The following is a 9,593-nucleotide window of genomic DNA, read 5'->3' as shown; positions in this document are numbered from 1 at the left end:
ATGACTGCAAACCATCACCTGTTCTCAAACAAATCACAGATCTTAGGAGGGCAGGTCAAATTATTTAGGTAGAATCAGAGATGATGTTGAGAATCAGCAGCAGATGAGGGGCATAGCAATGTATTGTTTGTACCTAATGATGAGTGGGAGAAGTACTTCTTGGGATTGAGAGTTCCTGTAGGACAACATCTCCCTTTTGCAAAGGTGCACAATCCTCAAAGCTGATCACATTAAATAAGCAGGTACAAGGAACAAAGCAGTTGCAGAGAGTGTGGAAGTGGCCGGTGCCCCTCCACATATACAATTTCTACTTCCAATTAAATTTTTTTCCAAATACAAAAAAGTTCAGACTCCTCCCAGCCCTAATCATGGCATGGAGCCAATGCTGCGTTACCCAAGTCTGAATGTCCAGTGTCATAAAATGCAATATATTGTTGTTATGATTAATTTGGTTTGAAAAAAATAACAAAAGGACAGTAGGAAAGGGAGAAAATAGAATCATTTGTAAATCATAATTCTTACGAGAGATTCATTCTGCTAACTACAGACTGCATGGTGTAAAATCTCTTGATTCACAGCTCCAGGATCCAGGGTTTAGCCACAACCTCTGGTCACTATTGCATGTTTTGTTCATTTCTGTGTTGGTTTTCTCCATGCATTCTCTTTTTCTTCCACTTCTCAAAACATGCTGATTAACAACTCCAAACTGCCAATATACATTGTACTTATCTTTGCCTTTCTAGACCTTGTTATGGATGTAAATAGTGTGAGGACCAGTTCACATGCAAAGATAACAAGTAAAAATAAATAAATAAACTTCAGTTTGCAAGTTTCTGTTTTTTACATTTTCTTCCATTTGTTATTAGCCAATGCTTAACAGGAATAACATAAACGTGCTGCCCTTTTTACTATGAATATATTTAAAGTGACTAAACATCAAGATGTGTTATCCAGTTAATTTGGATTCCAGGACATAAAATATGATTTTTAATGTAAGTTGTATCATAATCATAGTTTCTAACTGCAACCTTTGTATACGCTCTGATACAGAATCAAAATTTAAATAAAACCTGCAGTAACTGGAGGTTGGTGTAATGGTGGATGATTCCACCATCATTTAGTGCTCTCCTTTCTGCCCAAAGAGGCCATTAAATTCATATGTATGCAGGTATTTAATGGTGATTTTTTGAATGACAATAATACACTGAGAGATTTAATTCCTGATATAGCATGTGCCTGATTCCTGACCTCCTCAGAGAAAAGAGAAACATCCATTTCATAACCTTTTACTTTTCAACCATTTTATTTACAACCTAATCCTTAAATAAGGCTTATTTCAGAATGTCATTGTTGAAACACACATTGTAATCAAAACTTGATTTTCAATATGGCATAGTTGGCCTGTAGAAGAAGGAGTGACCACTAAGAAAGGTCATCAAATTCTTGATTGCATCAAACTCCATGTAGTAACTGTACATCATGAGATGCTCTTTTAAAGCTTTGTCATAAATAACCAAAACAGAACTGCCTATAACTTCTTAACTTTGAATGGTCTGATGGTTTTAAAGTTTTTGTCAGTGGCAATGCCTTAATAAGTAGCATGGTTACCTTTTATAGTCAAAGGTCTGAATACTGTGGGTTCTGTTACCACACCAACTGCTGGGATTCATTTTCTAATTTTGCCCCTGCAGAGCAGCAATCGATGAGGTTCTGAATTCCCGAGTGAACATCCTTCGGATGAGGAATCTCAGACAGATATAAAGGATGCTGAGGCCGGCACTTACCTGAAAGAAGAGGAGAATGTTCCTCTTTCCCTGGTTAAATTTTCCCTTTCAATATGAATACCACTTCAACTTCACCTGAAAATAAGCATTAGACCTAGTGCACCTAACCTGGTCAACAAAAGATATGAGAGCAAATAAATTTAAATAAAATAGAATGATCACCTAGAAATGTCACATGCTGTCTCAGCACAGGCATTTTATGATAGCCTGTCTATGTACTATTTGAGGTCAGTGTGTAGTCACTGTTTGCTAGTAAAAAATCTAAAGCAAAGCTCATTTTGTAATACTACACAACATCAGACGTATTTTTACTTCAAATTAAATGACAGTAGATAAATCATGACCTTGATATGTCAGTGCAATAGCTGATTGTAATTAGACATCAACCAGTAAGAACCTTATTATATACAGAGATGTTGCAAAAAGAACAACTATTTTTCAATTTCATTTTCTTTTCTTGGCAACCTATAATTATATATTGGCCAGTATCATTTCCTTTTTCATTTTATCACTATATTCAGAAGTGCAAATCATGCTAATAACAAAAAAGAGTTTCTGTGCTAGAAGCTTAGGAATAAACAATGCATATAAGAAAACGTAGACATTTTGCATTTTACACAACTGTACCTTAAACAAGAGCCTTCTTTACTTATATATACTCAGAGCTTATTGTTTCACTTTGTTATCCACACAGGCTTATTTGCCTACATTCTTACCCAGATATGTCTTTATGATCTGTTACATACCTCATATTTTATAATCATTCTCTGTGATAATCTATTAAACTCAGCAGTAGGCTGTTTTTCACTCCACACAATGTTTCTGCTTACTGTCTGGTGCACCCCTCACCTATTTTTTTCTTTGTTATTCAAAGTAATATACTTTATTTCAAGCATTATCTGTTTTACAGATGCAATTACTTAATTTTAAAGTAAGAAACATGTTCAATAAATTAAATATTTTCATTGTGTGCTTATGGACTTGTGCATTGTCTCTTCAGTAGAGTAGAAATACATATTTTTGGTAAAACTGTGACCTCATTTAGACATATCCAGTAATATATATGTGTGTGTGCGCGCGCATGTGTGTGTGTGTGTGTGTGTGTGTGTGTGTGTGTGTGTGTGTGTGTGTGTGTGTGTGTGTGTGTGTGTGTGTGTGTGTGTGTGTGTGTGTGTGTGTATTTATATGTATAGATATATAGTTGTATATCATCCTTGTCAGTTATATATTATATACACATACACACACACACACACACACACACACACACACACACACACACACACACACACACACAATCTATTATTTTTAATTAACTAATAGTTGTCCACTTGGACAAACTGATTAACAATATTTAATAAAATAAATTAGACTTAAAAGCCAAAGAAGAAGACTGTGTGCCCTATTTCTACTCATACTAAATGGCAAAGATGACTAACTCTATGAGATCTCAAAGCTTCCTGAAGTAATGTGATGGGATGATGCCATACTTTGTACTGGATTACCAGCTTACCTACAGTGTTGAAGATGTATTTGTACTTCACCTTCACTTACAGAGTTATAGTATGACAATTTCTTTTCTGTGTGGTTATATTGTACAGCAGGCATAATGAAAACCCCATTTCAGTCTCATTATAGACACAAATATCGCCAATACAGTATTAGAATTCATGAAACATCCCACTTATCCCAAATTCCAGGCAAATTAAATGTCCGGCTTACTATGCTAATAAACAGCAATTCAGATGTTTATATGAGAGACAATAACACTTTTGTTTCAGTTCAGAATACAGCAATAAACCTGAATTCCAAAGAAATGTGTTTAGCATTTATTTTGTCATACAAAGTTAAGTAACTGTGTCCAGTATCTGAGTCGCTCTGATTCTGTTTTATATGCATCTGTTTTCTTACAAATTCCAGAGAATATTTATTAAATGACAACTCAGATAGCTTTTCATTCATTGGAGTTAATAAATATCTATTTATTTATTTAATCATTTATTTATTTGCATCATATTATTTGGAACCGAGGGGCCTACTCATAGCTTGCACAAACGGATGGTGATTTTTTTGATGTTTATGTTCATATGGGAGTAAAGCTAGAATCAAATTTTAATCCATGTCTTTTGTTTTATGTAATTTACACCCTCAGTTCTGGTCATATACTTTTAGGAAGACTCAGATTTTTTAACATATTACAGTACATTTACAAAGGGTTAGTGCAGCTCTTCACAAAATGTGCATATGGCATTAAGCAGTATATAGTTCCTCAGACATTATAGATAACATTGATTATGATGGTTTACATAGCCTATGGCTGAATCTAAATACTAGCATTATATGTGTAACAGAAAAAAAAAAATAAGTCCAAGACTCACAAATAATTTACATTAGAAATTCAATGTAAGACATAGAAATGAAGTGCTGATATATTTAGCAGAAGCACCTACTACACCATAATCACTCTTTAATATACATCTTGATGGTAGGTTGAAAGCTGTTTGAAAGAGAGGAATATTTCCTGCATGGATCGACCACCAAGTGTGTTCTGAAATACCACCAATTTGCCATCATGTTAAGATATACAATTTTCTAACTAGAGAAGGCCAGCAGGCTTCCTGCCCTTCAATGGTAATTTATATGCAAGGAAACAGTCCAGATTTTCAACCACAGCCCACACTCAACATTTATTTCTTATAAGTCAGTGCAGGGAAACCCAGAATTCTGTGAACAGTAATTCAGAAACAAATTAGTAATATAATCAAGACACCATGAACTTTAAATTCTTGCTTTTTTCATTCTTGATTAGTGAAATGTTTTCCATCTCAAGTTTATTACAAATCTATTAGTTAATCTGCAAATATGCAGTGCTTTTGAAACTTTTTTCAGTTATAAAGTGATTTTTTTTCACAATTCTGTATAACACCTAAATTGCATAGCTAAAGCCTTCTACACATTCAGGCTAATCACTTTTCTCTTTGGATCAGTTTATCTGCTTTTGAAGCTGCTACATTTTCACAGCTGATGATTCTAAGACTGCCCTGTACTACTTGAGATAATGAGGCCAGCCCTTTCCAAGGGTTAGCCAAGGAGAGCAACAAAGACATGTTCACTACATGGGGTTTCTTTTCAGCTTGTAACAACAGCACAGAGTGAAACAGCACAATATAGACAATGCTTGGCAGTCTGTTGAGAACCAAGCTGCTTCAAACTTTTCCAAAGAGATTATGAAGGCATGCAGCTGAATTTTTGAAAAAGAACAGTTTTGTGTTTTTTCATAACAGCTCAGAATATATTGTGTACATAAATAGTGCTAAAGAATGACAATATCTATAAATGTTTATAGCTAACAAAGCTGTGTTTTCAGTGCATTGATGTTTTATGTGTATCATATTTTTTATCTCGTCTCTTTAAAAAGTATAATATTTTTAATTCATTAACGCTGTATGCATTTGTTTTCCTTCAGAAATGTGATTCATTAGGAAGCAAACATATATTATACAGGGGTATAGTTATAGTTTAGTTTAAAGTATTTACTCTTAAAAAAATAACAAAACAGATTATTGTAAAACAAGCTATCTTTTTAGTCAGCTAATTATAAAGTACCTGAAGCTGGTGAGACAATACTTTGGATTTAAATGTAAGAAAAATGAATTGTAAGTGTCATTGACAAATTAAAAAAAAATAATAATTTTGTGGTTTTACTTTACCCATAATACCAGCCATAAAACAGCAGAAATATATAATTGTAAAAGATGTAATGTGAGTGACATTATCTGCTGTAGGTGACTTCCATTTTTCAGCACTTTACTGCCCTATTTGTTTCTCCTACAAATGTATCGGAATGACAAGCTTGCAAGCCTTGAGTTAAGGCTGATTGCAGCAGCTGCTTATACATGCAGTCTCCATGGCAACAATGTGGTTGCTATGCAACCATGTTCTTTTTAGGGACAGTGAAAATGCCCAAAGGCTTACTAAAATATATTGAGAGAAATTCTTGAATTTCTTCCTACTTTAGTGAATATATGCAGTTAAGAAGATTCAAATAAATGCAGGAAACAAAATATAATTTAAAAACACAGGTCAAGCAAGCACAAGGTATGGGACATTTTATAAAAATGCTTGCTGTTGCTTGAAATCTGAAGCTTTGGTCATAAAAATGACAGATCGATTGTGAAATTGGTAGCGTGGCTGGTCTTGTAGGGAGTTAATGAGATGCAGTGTTGTACTATTGGTATTCCAGGTGGGTTAAAGGTCATCAGAGAGTCATCAATGCACTATTGATTGATGGAGTTGAAAAATGCTTATATTTACATCATATCAGTACTCAGGGCTCATAGCAAGTTCTCCATAGACTCAAGCAGCCTGTGAGCCAATGGTAGAACAAAGCATTCCATCAGCAATGTGACATCATTGCAGTCAGCTCAGCTGTTTCTGTATATTTCTATAAATAGCAGAATAAAAGATGGAGACTGCTTACAGCGAACACAATTAACCCTTCTAACCCCAGGCACCTAAGATATGCTTATTTTTTAAACTTACTTGAATAAGGTTATATGTTCTTCCTGCCAAGTTGCAAATGAGTTGTGGGTGTTAGCAATGATGACTTGAAGCAATCTGCCTCTTGCAAAAGTATGGATCCTTTAGATATGAAATCTGTCCTTCTAATTTTCAGGATAATATGAGACTGCTGTAAAAAATGCTTATATCAGTTTGACAGAATATATGTTGGGTACAACATTCTCTTTTAATCATTTCAAGCAAAATGATGAAGCAGTTGTACCATACACACACACACACACACACACACACACATGCATGCACATGCAAACACACCACACAGACACACACACACACACACACACACACACACACACACACACACACACACACACACACACACACACACACACACACACAGATAAGATAAACTGGTATATAAAGAGATGGATAGATAAACCAAAAGACATAGCTAGATCAATGTGTAGACTGAGCAAGTTATATGATGCTATTTAATATTTGATAATTATTTAATATTTGAGAAGCAGATGAGTGGGCTTTACCATACGCCCATTTCAGCGGCAGCATGGGGTACAGATAACACAGCGTCCAAAGATTCATTTCTTTATTAAGATAAAGAACAGCTTGTTTTAGTTGTGAAAGCTTACATATCAAAAATACTTTTGTAGCAAGCTGCAGTTATATGTGTTGTCTCTGTTTTTAACAGTGATTTGTAGTTCCACTGTAATAATATTAATCCAGATGGATCTGCAAACTAAGCACTGTATGTGTGTCAGCATCACTTTGGGAGAATATGGAGGCATGACATGAGTTATTCTAATCTTGTATACTTCTTCTTTTGATTGTGCAAGTCCAGAACCTCTGGATGCAGCCATATATCATATTCACTTTACCTCTGTACCATAACTACGGCTTCACACTCTGGCATTTTCATCCAACCCCCTCCCCCAGCAACTGACACAAGACTGTTTCCTCATGGATTTCAACTTCATTAATCAAAAATCAGAAATAATGCTAAAGCAGTCAAAGGCCAAACATTAGGAATACATTTTAAATATTGATATTTATTTATATAAACATTGATAGACTTCAGAGAACTTTAATTAGCATGCATTCTGAGAAAAAAAGTAATGTTTATAAATATAATGTTTGACATTACTATTTGTCTTTAATTCTCAGCGTTTTGAAATAAAATCACAATTCTGTTAGGGACAAAGTAGCATTTTAAGACAAAATCATATGAATTCAAGAAAATCCGACCAATAAAAATACAGGTTTTGTGAGTATAGTTCTTTGATAATGCATACTTGTATATTTTAGTTCCAACTTAAACAAACATCTTGCAGGGGAAACATTTTGATTATGAGCCTAGACTCTTGTTTCTTATTTTTTATTAGTACTCTCATTATGGCTCTATTAATCTTTGCTAATCTAAGTCAAGTATATTTTGTTGAAGTATTATTGCATGTGGTATTGAAGACATGCTTATAGAAAGAAATTCATTCACTATATTGCACTCAGCACTGGGGTCCAAGACAGACAGCTCCCAATATATAACATTGTACAAAGGACAGCATAAATCATGGATGTGTAAATCTGATAAATGCAGGTAGCAGTTTCTATGTAATAATACATATATCATTAACTAAAAAGAAGATTGGCTTGTTTAATATGTTTGATTTATTAAACCACTCTTTTGCACCACATAATACTGTTGGTAAATATTTTAATTACATGGAGTATATTTATCCTCTATTTGTTTTTGCATTTATCTGTCATCACTCTGCTTGTGTCCTTGATGTTTTGCTGAGAATGGGTCACTGAAACAATTTGCTTATCCAGTTAAAAAAGAAACATGCAAAAAAAAAAAATCCCTTATATGACACAATATTTTATCTCTTATGCAATGTGATATTTATAATATGCAAGCCTCCTTCTTGCAATGTCTAGCAGTTGAATAATAATACAAATAAAACTGCATTCATTATTAAATAAATGTTGCATTTTCTCCTGTTGTTAATCCATACTTGTCAGTGTTTTTATGAGGTTTAGTCTATTAGTAAGATGTTAGTTGAATAAGCCAAAAATTATTACAAAAACATGAACTCATTTTGTACATCTTGATGAAAATACATACTCAAAAGCAGATGATGATGTAAAAAATGTGCTAAAGAATTCATACATTTTAGCTGTTAGTTTAATGAGAACTACTTCATTGAATAACACAGCCATCATTCAAATGTGAAAGCATTTCCTAAAACTCCATCGATGAAGAAGTATTCCTCATGACCATTATGCAATGTTTCCCTTTCAATCTTCGATAACAAATTCAACATCTTTTTGGTCCCCTGCTTAAAAAAATCACAATGTATTTAAGTGAGGCATGAATGCCAAGTGAACTTCCATGGACAAGAAAAATGAGTATGTAATTTGATTAATGGTTAAAATATTACTAACTTGAGATATTGACCATAATAATCCTTATAAATGGGGAAGCAGACCTATGACTGCAAAACTAACTCTATATGGCTGGATACTAAAAGACCTGACAGTCACCATGCTTTGAATGTTCTATACAAGTTATTGATATTCACTCAATCATATTGTGTCAGTCAAATGCAATGCAATACATTAACTGATTTACAACACCATTTTTTCATGACAATTAATGAAGTCTATCAAAATAAACCAAACCATCAGTGCAGAATGCAGCTACTTACTGATAAATGCTCCTCACAGTACTGCTGGTACCTTGTATGGCATATCAATGCATTATTAAAACACTGCCTATTTTTCACTTTGTAGAGGAGAGTCAACAATGACCATGCTTTCACCTCAGTGAAATTATCTATGCAAACTCCAGTAAAATGAAAAACAGCTCTTATTTTGTCAGGGCTGAAACTGGTAAGAGTAAAGTCCTTGTATAACATTATCTATCTTGGAAGAAGATGGTATACACAGTCTAGTTAATGATAAGAAGGAAATTAGAGACAGAAGAAGAATATTGACTACAAGATACCTGATTCTGGCTACAAATAAGGACATGAGAAATGTAGAAATCAGGGAAAGTGATCTTCACAGAAGATGTTTTGAAATAAAGATAGACAAAAAGTGCAAAGCATACAGGAAGCAGCATCCAATGCAACAGTGATTAAAGGCAGGTCAGAATCATTGTGGAGATCAACTATGTCACTGTACTTGTGGCCCAAGCAATTAGCAGGCAATGTTAGCATGAAGCAGTCGGCATAGATGCTAACTGAAGCAGATGTAGAGATGAAGCCTTGAACA

This window comes from Protopterus annectens, chromosome 3.part0 (assembly GCF_019279795.1).
Source record: "Protopterus annectens isolate FY-2018-M chromosome 3.part0, PAN1.0, whole genome shotgun sequence".
Lineage (NCBI taxonomy): Eukaryota > Metazoa > Chordata > Ceratodontiformes > Protopteridae > Protopterus > Protopterus annectens.
Note: the sequence above shows the minus strand (reverse complement) of the source record.